The following is a 17693-nucleotide window of genomic DNA, read 5'->3' as shown; positions in this document are numbered from 1 at the left end:
ACCATCAAAAAATTCAGGAGGACAAAGCTCAAGTCATCCTCATAGCTCCCTGGTGGCCGAGAAGACTCTGGTTCCCCCTCTTACTTCAGATGTCTCAGGAGGAGCCCTTCAGACTCCCTGTAACTCCGAACCTTTTACACCAGGGATCCCTACTGCACCCAGACCCAGGGTACTGGGCCCTGACTGCTTGGAGATTGAAAGGATAAAACTCAGAAAGGAAGGACTCTCAGAGGGAGCAATCAACACTCTTATTTCTTCTAGAAAGATGTCTACCTCTTCCAAATATAACAAAATCTGGGAGAAATTTTCCAGCTGGGGATTAGAGAAATTTGGATCGTCTTTCCTCATCTCAGAGGTCACCATCATCGAATTCCTGCAGTCAGGTTTAGAGGCCAGTCTCAGCGCTTCTACCTTGAAAGGTCAGATTTCTGCCATATCTGCTTATACGGACATTCAATGGTCCTCATATCCTCTGATCAAAAAGTTTTTCAAGGGCCTCATCAGAATCCATCCTCCAGTTAAAGACACAGTCCCTCCCTGGGACCTCTCCCTAGTACTGGATGCACTGACCAAAGCACCCTTTGAACCTTTAGATGATTTACCATTAAAAATCCTGACGTTGAAGACGGTCTTCCTACTTGCCATTTCCTCAGCAAAAAGAGTGGGAGAACTACACGCTCTCTCATCTGATGCAACTAAGATTCAGTTCCTTCATGATAAAGTTACTCTAAGAACTCGAGAAAACTTCATTCCCAAGGTTGCCACAAAATTCCACATGTCCCAAGACATAGTGCTTCCTACTTTTTTTGAGAATCCCAAGAACGAAGAAGAGAATAGACTCCACAATCTCGATGTGGTGAGATGCCTAAAGCGCTATATACACAAGGTGTCAAGTTTCAGGAAATCTGAAAATCTTCTTATTCTCTTCGGAGGTCCTAGATAAGGCATGGGAGCTTCCAAAAAAGTAATCTCAGCATGGATTAAAGAATGCATTCTCATGGCCTATTCCTCTCAAACAGTACCTGGGCCATCATCAGTCAAAGCACACTCCACCAGAGGTATAGCGGCGTCTTGGGCCTTCCATGCCCAAGTTCCAGCTGACGAGATCTGCAAAGCTGCTACCTGGAAAAATTTACATACTTTCTCAAAACACTACTCTTTCGATGTTTATTCAAAAAACCTAGCTGGGTTTGGGCTAAGTGTCCTCTCAGCTGCTGCAATAAAAGTTCCTGAATAATCCCTCCCTATGTGTTCTGCTTTTTACATCCCCTTATTGGCCCACTGCCATGCAAAGGACAGGAAAACAGAAAATCTTAACATACTTACCGTGATTTTCATTTCCTGGACTGTAGCATGGCAGTGGGCAGGGGTTTCCCTCCCTATTAGGGGGTATTGTCTCCAGTCGTTGAGATGGGCGCGGGGGGACCCGGATGGACTTTTATTGTACTTCCTGTGCCGCCTTCCGGCGGGGGATTAACCCCTTATTGGCCCACTGCCATGCTACAGTCCAGGAAATGAAAATCACGGTAAGTATGTTAAGATTTTCTGTTATCTGCTGTGTGACCTGAGCCTTTGAATGGCTGCCCCCATTGCTACACAGCAGCTAATTTATATAAACAATAATAGTGTTTCTTAAGCAAACACAGCAGTTTTACCAGTGCAGGGCAACACTGTATTATATTTTCATTACTTTAAAACACTTTTATTTTTGGACATTACTGTTCCTTTAACTGAGCATTACCTATAGAGGATTACCGCCCCGTTGTCATCTGCACTTTACCCGCTTGATACAGTTGATGGAAGTACTGCCTTTCTATTCACTGCTCTGATGGTTCTGACTTTTGAGACCAATGCATAAAGTCAGCCGATTGGTTAGACCTGCAAAGAAGTGTTTCAAGACTGACCCGCTAATTTGCTTTAAATGGGTGGTTGACCTTTAAGTTAACTTTTAGTATGTTATAGAATGGCCGACTCTAAACAACTTTTCAATTGGTCTTCTTTATTTATTTTTTATAGTTTTTTAAATGATTTGCCTTCTTCTGACTTTTGCCAACTTTCAAATGGGGGCAGGCCCGGACTGGCAATCGGTGGGTTCTGGCAAATGCCAGAGGGGCTGCTGTAAGGTTCCATAGACAATCACTATTTAGTAGGCTGGTGGGGGACTATTTGTGCCTCTATGTACTTGGAATGCCAGGGCCTATTTTGACTCCCAGTCCAGACCTGAATGGGGGGGTCACTGACCCCATCTACAAAACAAAAGCTCCATAAGGCAGATTTATCAAAGATGAATTTTCAAATGAAAAAAAAATCGAATATCGAGCCATTTTTTGTGTACTTCGACTAGGAAATATTCCAAATTTCATTTTTATTTGAAAAAAAATGTAAAAATTTGAATATCGAAATGTATCATGTACTGTCTCTTTAAAAATTAGACTTTGACCATTTGTCATCTAAAACCTGCCGAACTGCTGTTTTAGCCTATGGGGAACCTCCTAGAACCTACGTGTAGTCAATTGGTGGACTTTGAAAAATCAAAGTTTTTTTGGGAGAAACTTCGAATCGAATTTGATCAAATGCGTTATTCCTTTGATACGAACGATTCAAATTCGGCCAAATACAGACCTATTAGATCGAAAACAGACCTATTCGACCCAAAAAAAAACTTCAACTTAATTTTGGTCGTTCTTTTTAAATTCGAATTTCGATGTTTTTTTCAATTCGGAATTCGACCCTTGATTAATATTCCCCTTATTGTTATTGCTACTTTTTGTTATTTGTCTTTCTATTTAGGTCCTCTTCTAGTCATATTCCAGTCTCTTATTCAAATCAATGCATGGTTGCTAGGTTAATCTGGACCCTAGCAACCGTATTGCAGGAATTGCAAACTGGAGAGCTGTTGGATACAAAGCAAAATAACTGAAAATACACAAATAATAAAAAACAAAAGCCAATTGCAAATTGTCTCAGAATATCCCTCTCTGCATCATAATAAAAGTTATTTTAAAGGCGAAGAACCCCTTTAAGAGGCAGAAACAACAGTGCAGAAAGGGACAGAAAAATACTTGTTTCGGTTGCAGATATTTTAGGCTAATGTCACACCAAACAGCAGCCTGCTCCTATCTATCTTTTGGTTAGTGTGCACTGACAAAGAGGCATCTTACCTGGTAATGCCAACATGGAGCAGATTTATTCATGAAAATGGTTAAAGTGGTTTTTAGTATGTTATAGAACAGCCACTTCGAAACAACCTTTCAATTGGTCATCACTATTTTTATAATTTTTTTTTTTAAAAAAACTTCTGACTCTTTCCAATTTTGAAATGGGGGTCACTGATGCCACCTTAAAACAAATTGCCCTGTAAAGCTACACATTTATTGTTACTGATACTTTTGATTACTCATCTTTCTTTTCAGGCCCTCTCCTATTCATATTCCAGTCTCTTATTCAGGTCAATGCATGGTTGCTAGGGTAATTTGGATCCTAGCAACCAGGTTGCCGAAATTGCAAACCGGAGAGCTGCTACATAAATCAAAAACCACAAATAATTAAAAATCAAAACCAATTGCAAAGTCTATCAGAATATCACTCACAGACCTGGATTTGTGGCAAGGCCACCAAGGCCTGGGCCTAGGGTGGCAGAATTTTAGGGGGCATCATGCTGCCCAACAACACCCACATCGGTTCAGAAACATTGGCGATGCGCAGGAGATAAAATAGTTTTTTAAATTTCCCATGTGCTGATCCCTCTTGTCCCAATGATGAAAATTTGCACGGGGACGGGGGCGACAGACATCAGTGGGCCTAGGGGTGCCCGCTATGTAAATCCTGCCCTGATCACTCACTACATTGTAATAAAGGTTAACTCAAAAGTTAACAACCTCTTTTCGTGTGCCCGGTGTGACATTAGCTTTGCAAATTACTTTAACGCCACAGAACATTTTTAATGACTGGATATTAGGAGGTTGCATAAGAATTACCTTAACTTACATTAGTAAATATTTTCATTTTGGGTTTACACCCCTTTAATTTACAGGGGTGCAAGTTCCAATACAGCCGCTTATCTTTGGAGTATTCAAGTTTTTTTTTTTTTTTTTAAAAAAGGCAAGCAGTATTCCTCCCATATGTATGATTACTTTTCATGTGAATATAACATATGTTTTGCTGGGAGCCAACATTACCCATGTGTATTTTATGGCTAGGTAGTAATATCAGGAAGGAACATTTTAAATTTAAGTTAAAAAAATTAAAATGCACCAACATATTCCTTTGCAAATATTTCCCCTGTTCTCAGATTATCTTAAAGTTAAAAATATTTGGGGGGGCGTGGCTAGCTGGCAAGCAGCGTGGACGCAGATTTTAGGCGCTCCCAGGGTCCTTATCACAAAAGTTACTTTCCCCCAAGAGTAAAGCCCTTGCGGACTAGCAGTGGTCACCTGCAGCTCTAGGGGGCATCCGCTCCCATGTGCGGCCCAGGTGAAGGAGGAAAGGTGGGGTGAGTGCCTGGCAGACCCTGGGGGCGCCCCTTGTGAATACTTTTGGCTAAATCCCTGTTTCCACCACCTATGAGCTGGGAGGCATGAGGCAGTGAGGCCTGTTGCTACTTCCTGTGATAGAGGGATAGTGACTCTGCCTGCAGCCCCAACTGAGCTGGTCCCAGGGGGAAGCAACCAGTGTGCTCCACGCACAAAGACCATTTGCTACAAGGAGGGGCTGACTTTATAATCAAGTGGTGGGAATTCATCTGGGAGATCTCAGATACCCCTGTGCATAGCAACATACCACTTACAGCCCAGCATCTTGCAATCAAATGCCCACACAGGTTCTACAATAAGCTCCCTGACTAGGGCAATTACCCACAGACCCATACAGCACCTACAACACTGATCTGTCCGGTGGGACAGGAAAAGCATGGCTGCTACTATAATGTAAAGGGCTCAGACGAGAGCTCCGTGTACCGCAACCTACCACTACTTATTGAGATCCTACTCTAGCACCAAGTGCAGTATCTACTATAACAACACTGTCCTCATGATGGGAGGCAGCAAAACACAAAAACCGAAGTCTGATGCGGCATCCAAACTTGAGCAGTTTGCCCGGCAGGCCCCTCAAAATGGCTCCCAACCTAAGGAGACCCAAACAGCGGCTACGAGCTCCCCACCACCGCAAACAGAAGCGGCGACACAGCTGCTACTAGACGCAATTACAGATTGCAGGACCTCGCTCTCCACTAAAATAGAGGAAGTTAAAATTGACCTCTCACTACTTCGGGCTGATCTCCAGAATATGCGTGAGAGAGTGTGTGAGACAGAAAATAGAATCTCAACTCTTGAAGACACCAGCGCGCCAATTCCTTCAGCAATAGCACGCATGGAAGTCAAACTCAAAGCCTGCACTGACAAGCTGGATGACTATGAGAACCGTCAGAGGCGCAACAATGTGCGGCTTGTGGGGCTCCCAGAAAGGGTAGAGGGGACTGACCCAGTGTCCTTTGCAGAAAAATAGCTGAGAGACTCTGTCCCCACAGCTGCCCTCTCCTCATTTTATGCGGTTGAGCGAGCCCACCGGTTACCAGGTAGGAGCCCCCTGCCAGGAGCACCACCTAGACCCTTCCTAGTTAGACTGCTGAACTTCAGGGACTGCGACGCCATATTGCAGGCAACCAGACAAAGTCCAGATATTATGGTAGAGGGGAAAAAGGTATCCATCTACCCTGATTATTCTGCTGAACTCCAACGGCAAAGAGGCACCTTTACGGCAGTCAAGCGTCGCCTGCGGGAAGCTAATTTGAAATATGCTATGTTATACCCTGCTAAATTGAGAGTTCAAGCCGGAGATAGAGCCAACTTCTTTACCTCGGCTCAAGAGGCAAGCGCATGGCTGGATGTGCATGGCAATTCGTCCCCTAGAGCCAGCCCTCATCGCCCCAAATGAGCAGATGACAAATGCAGAAGCTGCAGCAGGTGAGACCATTTCTATTTATATTTCCCTGACTGGATATAGCCTTACAGTACAGACAAAGCCATAAGCCACAATCTTTACCCCCTGACGACACAGGGAGGGCGAAGTTGCCTAAGTGCCTACACTGCCCAGAGGAACATAGTCTTATTGTTTACTCTCCCATCTCTGAGTACAAAAGACCTGGAACTTCGAAACCCTCAAATATGGATTGTTTAATACAGACTATCCTTGTTTATACGTCTGAGCTCTCAGAACTACTCCAGTTACATTGCCAGTTAAATGCTCACCTTGCTCATTGACTATGCCTTCATTTGGAAGGCAGACAGCTCATTCTACTGAGTTATATTGGAACCCTCCCCTCTGCTTTGCTGTTGGGGGAAACCTACACATTGGGATCTACACAGTCCGGGTGTTGTTACCCAATGTACGTGCTAGTTGTTTTGCACCAATGCTTACTGTCCTTGGCTTTTTCAGTCTGTACCTGCTGCAGCAAGGAAAGTTAGGATCTACCTTATATACCTATGCTAATTTAGGTAACACTCAGACTCTGCCCCTGTTTCACTTATTTTAAGAGTTATTGCCGGGTGCTACCCACTCCCCTGTTGGGATTGTTCGAATTACGGGAAAATGTATCTCCAGGTTGGGAGGAGGATACCGGGTGGGGGTTTTTACTGTAATGGGATATTTTGTTTATCTATGTCTTTTCTCTTTCTTTTCTCTTTCTTCTCTGCCTGCTTCTATGAGGGGAGGTTTAAGGAGTAATACTAATTGGTGGTTGACCGAGACATCGCTGTTGACAGCTTTAGATACCTCACGAAAGTCAGAAACGCAGTCTGATATTGCCCAATACAGTCATCGCAGGCCCATTGGAGTCACTATGGCCCCACTGGCTTGTAATTTGTTCTAAGCATGATTATGGCTCCACATAATTTTAAATTATTATCCTGGAATGTGGGTGCATTAACGACAAAATTAAAAGAGCGGTGGTACTAGATACGGCTAAGAAGTCCGGGGCGGATCTTATATTGCTCCAGGAGACTCATCTAGTTGGGCAGAGAGTCCTCGCGCTCAGGCGAAACTGGGTCTCGGTGGCATATCATGCGGATTTTTCAACATACTCCAGGGGAGTTGCTATTCTGGTCAGGAAGTCATTAAACTTTCATTTTCACGCAAACACTTCGGATAAGGGAGGCAGGTATTTAATCTTAAAAGCCCAAATTGCCGGCACCACTTATATAATAGTTAATGTATATTTACCTCCTCCCGCTGATATTCAAATATTAAATAAAATTTTACAAAAAGTGGCTGAAATGGGTAATCATCGTATGCTGTGGGCGGGTGACTTTAACCTGGTCCCAGACCCGGCCCTAGATAGATTACACCCCTCTACCCATGATACAAGAAATTTTGCCCGTTGGGTGGAAACCACAGGCCTTCTGGATGTTTGGAGATGGCTATACCCTCAGCTTAAGCAGTATTCGTGTTACTCTGTAGCCTCTGCGGCGATGTCTCGTATTGATTTATGCCTCGGTACAATTGAAATTTTACTGTATGTTGACTCCATAGAATACTTGACAAGGATGTGTTCAGATCATGCCCCCCTCTTACTATCTCTAGGTGGAACCACTCAAGGACGAGGTGATAAATGGCGATTACCCCCCAAATGGATAGCTAACCCTTCAGTTAGTGAACACCTCCTCCCTTTGCTGACACAATACTGGGAAATAAACCAAGACTCTGCAGCAAACCATATTGTGTGGGATGCTGGTAAGGCTTATATAAGGGGTGCATATATCTCCCTTATTGCATCAACCCACAGAGAGGGAGAGCAAGCCCTATCTCTTGCCAAAACTAACCTAGCTAGAGCAGAATCAGAATTTACACAAAATGAGTCTAACGAAACTAAACAGGCTATGCAAGTAGCTCAGAGAGATTTGGACTTACTTCTCGTAGAGAAATACTCACAACAGGAGCTTTATAGAGCGGCTACCTGGTATGACAAGGGAGACAAGAATGGGAAACTACTGGCTGTACTGGCTAGGGGGAATGTGCCTAGGACTATGATACAGGCCATTGCTAGTGGAAATGACCTAATCACAGACATAGCACAAATGGTACAACAATTTGAGATGTATTTTCAATCCACATATCAATCTCCACCTGATACTTCCCCAGATAGACTCGAGGAGTTCCTAAATACTATAGATTTCCCAGAGGTTTCTCCAGATCTAGCCATGCAATTAGACCAAGACATTACTCTAGATGAGGTTAAGGATGCAATTACTGGGTTCCCTATGGGAAAGACACCTGGACCGGACGGGATCCCCATAGAATGGTATAAGAAATATGTGGACCTTCTAGCCCCTAAACTCCTAGCCTCTTTAATGGAATTACTAAAACGGGGGCTCTGCCCGATTCATGCTATGATGCTTACATCACTCTAATACATAAGGAAGGCAAACCCCCTGATAGATGTGACTCATATAGGCCTATATCCCTCCTTAATTGTGACATAAAGATATTTGCTAAGATCATAGCTAATAGACTCAAACTGGTAGCGCCTGCACTCATACATCCGGACCAGACAGGCTTTATGCCCTCAAAGGCCACTGATATCAATGTTAGACGCCTTTTCACTAACCTGGCGGTCCACCATGATAATGTGGGTAATAGAATTGTAGTGTCCCTCGACACGGCAAAGGCCTTTGACACGGTGCAGTGGCAGTACTTGTGGGAGGTATTGGCACGTTATAAGTTAGGCCCGAATCTCCGGAAATGGATTCAGACATTATATGCGCATCCGAGATCTAAGATTCTGGTCAATGGGCAACTATCGGAAAATATATCTTTGGGAAGGGGCACTCGACAGGGATGCCCTCTCTCACCATTGCTTTTTGCCCTAGCCATAGAACCCCTGGCCATCAGAATACGGGCTAATGAAGGAATACAGGGCTTACTTATAGGAAACCTGTGTGAAAAAATATCACTTTATGCGGATGATATGCTGATATATTTGGCTAACTCTGGTGCAGCCCTAGATAATCTCCTAACGACTGTCTCTGAGTTTGGCCAATTCTCAGGTCTGAAAATCAATCTTGATAAGTCGGTGGTGTTTCCCATAGATCCCCTTCCTCAAGACTCTCCGAACCCCTTACTTCAGCTCAAGGAAGCAGACTCGTTTAAATACTTGGGTATAGTGACCCATAAAGATCTTAACAGATTTGAGCAACTCAACCTGGATCCAGTAGTACAGGCTCTGACTAACAAAGTCTCTGTATGGCAAGACCTACCTCTCTCTCTACCAGGCAAAATTAATATGTTCAAAATGGTTTTCCTACCTAAATTTCTATATGTTTTCCATAATTCTCCCATAAACCCTCGAGCCCAATGGTTCGCCAGAATAGACAAAATAATTTGAAGCTTTCTTTGGGCAGGAGAACACCCACGATTGAGCTTTAGGGTGCTACAGGCACCAGTAACTGGAGGAGGCCTAGCACTGCCGAATCTCAAACTTTATTTCCTTGCGGCCCAGTTGGTATATGCCCGCTGGTGGTTTGTCCCTGATTTGAGCAACTCGGCAGTGGTCCTAGAAGCCGCAGTAATTTGTTCCCTTGAGGCCCTTGCCAAACTCCCTTACAGGGGTGTCTCCCCCTATCACGTTACCACTACTTCTATGCGCACGGTGGTACAGGTATTTCAGAAGTCTCAAAAACTAGCCAGGGGAACCTCTACAGCCTGATCCCCCTATACACCATTGTGGGGCAATACATACCTACCTCATTTTCACTCACTCCCTGACATTGCACGATGGGCACAGCTGGGGATAAAAACGCTTGGTGATATAACCTCTGGGGGTGAATGTAAAACATATGCTACACTACAACAGGAAGTACACCCTCACCCAGATATGCTGTTTCGCTATTTGCAATTAAGACATGCTTTCAGTGTACAATTTCCAGTGAGACCTGTAAATTTAGAGATGACAACCTTAGAGACATATTTACATAGAGTGGACCTAACAAAACCCCTATCCTGGTTGTATACTATCCTATCTACCGCTGGTCCCTCCCCCCTTGAGAGGATTAAGGGCAAATGGCAAAGTGATATTCCTGACTTAGATGAAGAAAAATGGAAGGACGCTCTCAAGTTAGTCACTGAGCTATCTATCTCTATAAGGGACAGGTTTATACAAATAAAATTCTTGAATAGAGTCTATTTAACTCCCTACCGACTGGCTAAAATTTATGAAAATGTTTCAGACATATGTCCCAAGTGCAGAGTGGAACCGGGTACCTTGTTTCATGTGTTCTGGACCTGTCTGGTAATCCAGGGATTTTGGAGTGTTGTACTTCAATTCTTGAATGAAAAACTCGCATTGCCAAGTATTCGTTCACCGGAAAATTGTTTATTGGGGATAACGGGTGACCTCCAGTTACGCTCCTACTCTAGACTTTGTTACCTACAGCTCTTATATTTTGCCAAGAAAGCCATATTAATGCATTGGAAGTCACTTAACCCTCCTACACTACAATATTGGCAAAAGCTGATAAATGATTCTCTCTCAAATCAGAAACTGACCTATCTGTCAAGGGGCTGCCCTGAAAAATTTGATGCTGTCTGGGGTACCTGGTTGAAAGTACAAACAGGTTAACTGCAAGTATTCTGTTGTAATGCATATGCCAGTCTGTACCTTACCTTACCCTCCCCCTTCCTTCACAACTTTCTTTTTCTAATATCTATTTCTTCTCTCTCTACCTCTACTATTCATATTGTGTATGTTGAATGTTTGAAAATTTAAAATAAAAACTTTTAAAAAAAGGTAAAAATATTTAGGGCACATGAAACTCATTTTAACCAAGGTAACATAAACAGGTAAGTTAAACAATTCTGTATCCAAAATTAAGAATTCAAGTTTAGAATTCATTATATGAAATATAATGTAATATGAACAAAGTATGAGGTAACATATACAATTGAATGAGGCTGATTTACAAAGATAGGTGCTAAACTGCCCTATTTGTCCTAAAATAGACAGTTACCTTTCGCGCCTTGCCCAAGATGGCTGTGTGCTTACAGTTTCATGCCTAAACCCTGTTATATTTCTTGTCTTTCTGGGTTGCTGACTGTGACTGTATTTTGACTACAATTTCTTGTGGCCTGACCTGACTCCTTGCCTGTCCTCACCCCTGATGCTGCCTAACCACATACCTCCCAACTGCCCTGTTTTTAGAGGGACAGTCCCTCTTTTGACAGCTCAACCCGCAGTCCTTTGTACTGTAAAATCCCGTTTTTCTCTGCACTGAACAGCCAGAAAAAGAAAAACAAAGTTTCTAACTTAATTGGCTTTAGGCAGAGAGCCCAGAACAGCCACAGTGCAATATAAGATACTTTTGTAACACTTTTGAGATAAGGAAATAAGTAATTGCAATAGGTCCCTTGGGAAAAGTTAGACTCACAGCTTAAGGGTAAGGGTCACACTGGGTGATTCGGGGATATTTAGTCGCCTGGCAACCAATCTTCCCGAACGCCTTCCCTCAGTTTTGTGCCAGCTAAAATGAAAAATCGTGTGCTTGTCACTTTGTTTTCCAAAGTCACCTGAAGTTGCCTCATGAGAAAACTTCGGGCAACTTTGGAATACGAAGCACTATGTGTGCTTTAGCGCAGGTGATTTTTAATTTTAGCCGGTGCAAGACAGAGGGAAGGCGTCCGGGGTGATTGGTCGACTCAAAGACGAGGCCATTAGTTGCCATGCTACAAAATTTCCCAGAATCGCCCAGTGTGCCCCTACCCTAAAAGGCAATTCACCTTCATTAGTAAAAAAAAAACACAGAAATATGTTCAAACTTTCATAACCTGCCAAATTTTGTAAGATGAACATGGTAATTAGGGGGTGTGGCCAAAAATGGGCATGGTCAAAAAAATTTTCACCACGCTATGCGCAGCAACTTTTTTGTCCCTCTTTTTATTTTCAAAATGTTGGGAGGTATGTAACCATTGCCTGTGATCTTGCTCCCATTAGTGCTCTTGCAGTTCTGCCCAGGCTCATCGTAATTCATTAACCTGATGAAAATCCCTGTGTGTACAAGCTTTCTCAGAAAAGACCACTAGGTGGAAGTGTAGTGAGAAAGTTCATTCACGCATGCATGGTCTCCTGTGTATGTGCTTGGAAATGCCTTCTATACTAAGCAACTAAGGAAAGTACTCTTGTTACCTTTGTATGTATGTTTGGATGAATATTTGTATTAAAGGAATAGTTCAGTGTGTAAATAGATAGGCTGTGCAAAATAAAAAATGTTTCTAATATAGTTAGTTAAACAAAAATGCAATGTATAAAGGCTGGAGTGACTGGATGTGTAATATAATAGCCAGAACACTACTTCCTGCTTTTCAGCTCTCTAACTCTGAACTAGTCAGCGACTTGAAGGGGGGCCACATGGGACATAACTGTTCAGTGAGTTTGCTATTGATCCTCATCATTCAGCTCAGATTCAAAAGCAACAGATATGACCGATGTGGACCACTGTGGAAAAAATGAACCCTTTGCCTGCCAAGCACATAGGTACTACATGCTTGCAGCCAAAGACTCTAACCGCCAAGCATGTAGTACCTGTGTACTTGGAAGTCAGAGGCATCTATCTGCAGTGGCAGCTTTTACCACACATAATCACACAGCTTTTAGAAGTGTACACACACGCATGCACAAATATTTATTTTTTAGTTTTTTATTTTATCATTGTACTTAAAGGACCAGTAACATCAAAAAAAAATATTTAAAAATTCGTTAGAGCACAACGAAAAATAAACATCAAGACAAATGAAATTTTTAAATAGCAAAGCTTTTATTAAGAAATAACTTACAGAATGTCCACTTCCTTTCCTTTTCAGAAACGGCGAATAGGCGACCATCCAGTGTGTAGTGATTGATTTCTCCTGCCTGGGTATTCACTGACAGACGTCGGCTTCCCTTCCACTGGCCTGACTGTGTAGTCTCCCGACGCACACTTGCTTCCTTATACTGCCTCGCAGCTTTTCACTGTGCTTCCCTCCACCGCTCACCTCCCTCTCAGCATGCACAATCCAGTCTCGGCATTCCTCTGCATTCCAATAGCGCACATATCCTACACATGGAAGACACAGACCGGCTTATGCCGTTTGTGTCTCAATTGCACTCTGTTCAGCTTTTCACTGTGCAGGGGGAATGTATTTCATATGTATTTCTGCCTGTAGCAAAGTAATGGCAAAGCAAAAAGCACAATGTGCATGCCTGGGTTTGGGGGAGGCGAGCTGGCTGGACGAGAGACGCCTGACTCAGTACACACCATCTGGATACAAACACTTGATCCGACTAAATTGCTGAACAGAGTGCGATTGAGACACAGACTGCATAAGCCGGTCTGTGTCTTCCATGTGTAGGATATGTGCGCTATTGGAATGCAGAGGAATGCCGAGACTGGATTGTGCATGCTGAGAGGGAGGTGAGCGGTGGAGGGAAGCACAGTGAAAAGCTGCGAGGCAGTATAAGGAAGCAAGTGTGCGTCGGGAGACTACACAGTCAGGCCAGTGGAAGGGAAGCCGACGTCTGTCAGTGAATAGCCAGGCAGGAGAAATCAATCACTACACACTGGATGGTCGCCTATTCGCCGTTTCTGAAAAGGAAAGGAAGTGGACATTCTGTAAGTTATTTCTTAATAAAAGCTTTGCTATTTAAAAATTTCATTTGTCTTGATGTTTATTTTTCGTTGTGCTCTAACGAATTTTTAAATATTTTTTTTTGATGTTACTGGTCCTTTAATAGCTGTTTAATTCACAGGATTACTATTAGACTACTAACCATGTTGTCGTCTCAAGTTATTTCATTGATTTGCCTAATTGTAATTGATTTTTGTGATTTTTTTGTCTTGCATTGCTGTTTGTTAAATGTTTTACTGTAGCTTTGCAGTTTGATAGCTTGTAGTATGGAGATGTTTTTACTCATTCAATAAAATATGTATTTTCCAAAAATATATGTTTTTTAGGGATCTTTGTACTGTTAGGTGGTCACCAGGGCTGTCTTTAAGTCTGATGCTGCCTTCGGCCCCTGACCTAAACACGCACCCTACGCAGTGTGTGTGACGTCAGTGTGTTGTAAGTGTGACATCATACGCATGGACAACGTGAAACTGACATCACCTGACGTGCATTCGTGACATCACTTCCCCCAACGAGCCCGGCCCCATACCCCTCACTCCTCAGCTCTTTTAATTTATAGGCACCTGAGGGCCGCCCCCCAAAACCTGCCGCCTTGGGCACAGGCCCTCGGGCTCCTTAAAGTGATAGTGACACTAAAAAACTACTTTTTAAAATATGATTGTAAATTAAAAGTTACCTATAGGTCATGTTGATCGTTTTTTACTGAGAGGTTTGTTTTTGTAAGCAATTGTTAGTTGACATTTCTTTTTTTGTAACTTAAAATTTTTATTAAGAATAAAATTCTCCAGAAAAGAAAAGAAAAATAAAACATTCCATGCTTGTGATATCACATGTATACATTACAGAGGTAGGTGCTAGACAATACATTATAAGTAGACATTGCCGCAATTCTGTATGACAAGCAGAGATCGTTCTGGATATTCTCATACATGTCAAAACATTAACATATAAACAGAAAACATAAGAAAAAACAAAAATAAAAAAGAAAGTTCTACCTTGCATGAAATAATCACTATATTGAGTAGCAAAAAATTATACCGTACATTGCTGAGTAGTTCAGATACCTGAGCAAATTCCACATCTTAAGACAGCATCGGGAGTAAACTAAAAATCAAGAATCTATACTACTTGTATCTCAGCAGTTGCCACCTAGTCAATTGTAAAAATAGTTAGGAATTTTGTGGCATTGCCAACATCTCGTAGGGTGCCCAAATAGCTAGAAACTTATGCGTCTTGTTTTGAGTATAAGCAATCATGTTTTCAAAAGCCATATTCGAAATAAGTCTTCTATGGACTTCTTGAACAGAGGGGGATTCAATTGATTTCCATTTGGCCGCTAACGTAATGCGAGCCACTGTCAATATATGGTTAACCAGAACCTGTGACGATCTAGAGATCTCCTCAATGGGTTTTCCCAATAGGAAGGTTATAGGGTCTTTCACCACCTCTGTGCAAGTGACCTTCGAAATTATACTATGGATTTCGGTCCAATAAGCAGTAATAAGTGGGCATGACCAAAACAAGTGATACAGAGAACCTGGGTCTTGGCAGCCTCTCCAGCATTGATTCGGGATCTGTGGAAAGATCCTATTAAGCCTCATTGGTGTCATGTACCATTGCATCATTACTTTATATACGTTCTCCTTCTGTTTGACACATGTGACTCCCTTCTTGGCATTAAACCAAATAGCTTCCCAATCATCCAGTGACAAAGTGACATTAAGTTCTTGTTCCCAGAGCGTCATATATTTATGTTTTACGAAATCTAGGGGTGGCAACGTTGAGAGAAGTGTATAGATTCTTGACAATAAAGCTTTTTGAGGCCAGCCTGTCTTGATTATTTTCTCAAAAGGCGAGAGAGCCAAATTACGCTGTTCATGGAGAAATGGTTGTACAAAATGTCTGACTTGAAGGTATTCATAGAATTTTAAGGGAACTTCAGGTAGCTTGGCCTGAAGGTCAGTAAACTGGAGGATCTTATTGGTATCATGTGTAATTACATCATAAATTTGAAATAGACCCTTAGTTCCCCAATTGCGATAAAAAGAAACCTGAGTCCCTGGGATGAATTTAGGATTCAGAAGAAAAGGGGTCAGCAATGAGTGAGAAGAACTTAAACAACGCTTATCTTTCCATCTATGCCATACGGTAAACATCGTTTTGGTGGAGGCCAGTATGGTTTTTGGGATAGTCGGACGTATACCCATATCCCAAAGGAAGGCGCCCAGATGCAATGGCGCTATAAAGGAACTCTCAATTTTAGCCCAAATTGGGGATACCCGAAATTGAGACCATGCTGCAATCCATCTTAAATGAGCTGCATCATGATAATTTCGTATGGAAGGTACTCCCAATCCCCCTTGTAGTTTATTGGTTGTCAGTACTGACTTAGATAGTCTATGCCGTTTATTACCCCATATAAATTTATGGAAAGACCTTTGAATTTCAGTCAGGGTGGATATGGGAACCAAGATTGGAAGTGTCCCAAAAAAATATAAAAATTTTGGCAAAATACTCATTTTGAGTGCATCGATGCGACCAAACCATGATAGGGGGTAATCAGACCATTTATGGAATAACAATTTAGTTTGCTGAATAAGTGGAAGAAGGTTCAGTTTAAACAGGTCCTTATACAACGGAGAGATACGAACCCCAAGATAAGTCAGTGAGTCCATCTTCCATTTATAACCAAAGTTAGATCTTAAAACATTCAATAGCGGGGCCTGCATACAAAGGGGAAGAGCCTCAGACTTGTCCCAATTAATTTTATAACCGGAGAGTGAGCTATAGGCATCAAGTGTCTTATGGAGAGATGGAAGGGATACATGGGGGTTAGAGAGAGACAATAAGACATCATCTGCAAATAATGCTATTTTGAATTCAATATTGTCGATCTCAACACCCATAACATCCCTTTGCTGTCTGATGAAAGCCGCTAAGGGTTCGATACTTAAAGCATACAATAAAGGTGATAAGGGGCACCCCTGCCGCGTTCCATTTCCAATCTTAATTGACTTCCCCTTTGCACCAGGCAGTTTAAGTTGTGCTGTTGGGAGGCTATATAAGGCCTTCAAAGCTGTTATAAAGTGGCCAGAGAATCCTATAGGATTTAGCAGAGAGAACAGAAAAGGCCAGCTCAACCGATCAAACGCCTTTTCGGCATCTAAACTCAACAGGACCACAGGTTTGTTTTTTCGTTGGATAGTTTCAAGTAATGCCACCGTACGCCTTGTGTTGTCCCCGGCTTGTCTTCCCGTAATGAAACCCACCTGGTCTGCATGTATCAAAGTTGGGGTTAGGGTAGCTAATCTGTTTGCTAAAATTTTAGTGAAAAGTTTCAAATCTGAGTTTAATAATGCTATTGGTCTATAGCTACTGCAAAGAGTTGGGTCCTTACCAGCTTTAGGTAATAACGTTAGGTAGGAAGTAAGCATTGTGGATGGAATAGGGGTTCCTGACAGGAATTGATTAAATAAAGCTGTGAGTTGAGGTACTAAAATACCTTGAAAGGTTTTTAAATAGATATAGGGGAACCCATCCGGGCCAGGTGCCTTTCCATTTGGGAGGGATTTCAATGTGGTTAATATCTCTTCCGATGTGATCACTGCATTTAGGAGATCTGTATCTTCTGGGTTCAATTTATTCATATTCGCTGCTACTAGAAATTCTTGGAGTGGAATTGTTGAAGTGGGGGGGGGAAGTTGGGGAGCATTCCTTGAGATTATAGAGATTATTGTAGTATTGACAAAACTGCTCCGCTATTTCCTCTGGGTTATGGGTATACGTTCCATTTGGAAGTTTAATTTTGATTATTGATGACTGAGCCTTTCTATCACGTAATTTGTTTGCCAGTAGAGTTAGAGGTTTATCCCCTTGTTCGTAATAAGTTTGTCTAGACCACTTTAAAGTCTTATCTATCTCACGTAATCTATAGTTTCGTAGATCTTGTCTGGCCTGGTTGAGTTTTTGCCAGGACTCAGCTGTGCCTAACAATTGGTGTTGGCCTTGTAGGAGGTTAAGGGAATCTGTTAACTTAGTCAAGGTGG

Source organism: Xenopus laevis, chromosome 2L, assembly GCF_017654675.1.
Source record: "Xenopus laevis strain J_2021 chromosome 2L, Xenopus_laevis_v10.1, whole genome shotgun sequence".
Lineage (NCBI taxonomy): Eukaryota > Metazoa > Chordata > Amphibia > Anura > Pipidae > Xenopus > Xenopus laevis.
This window is presented reverse-complemented; position numbering follows the sequence as displayed.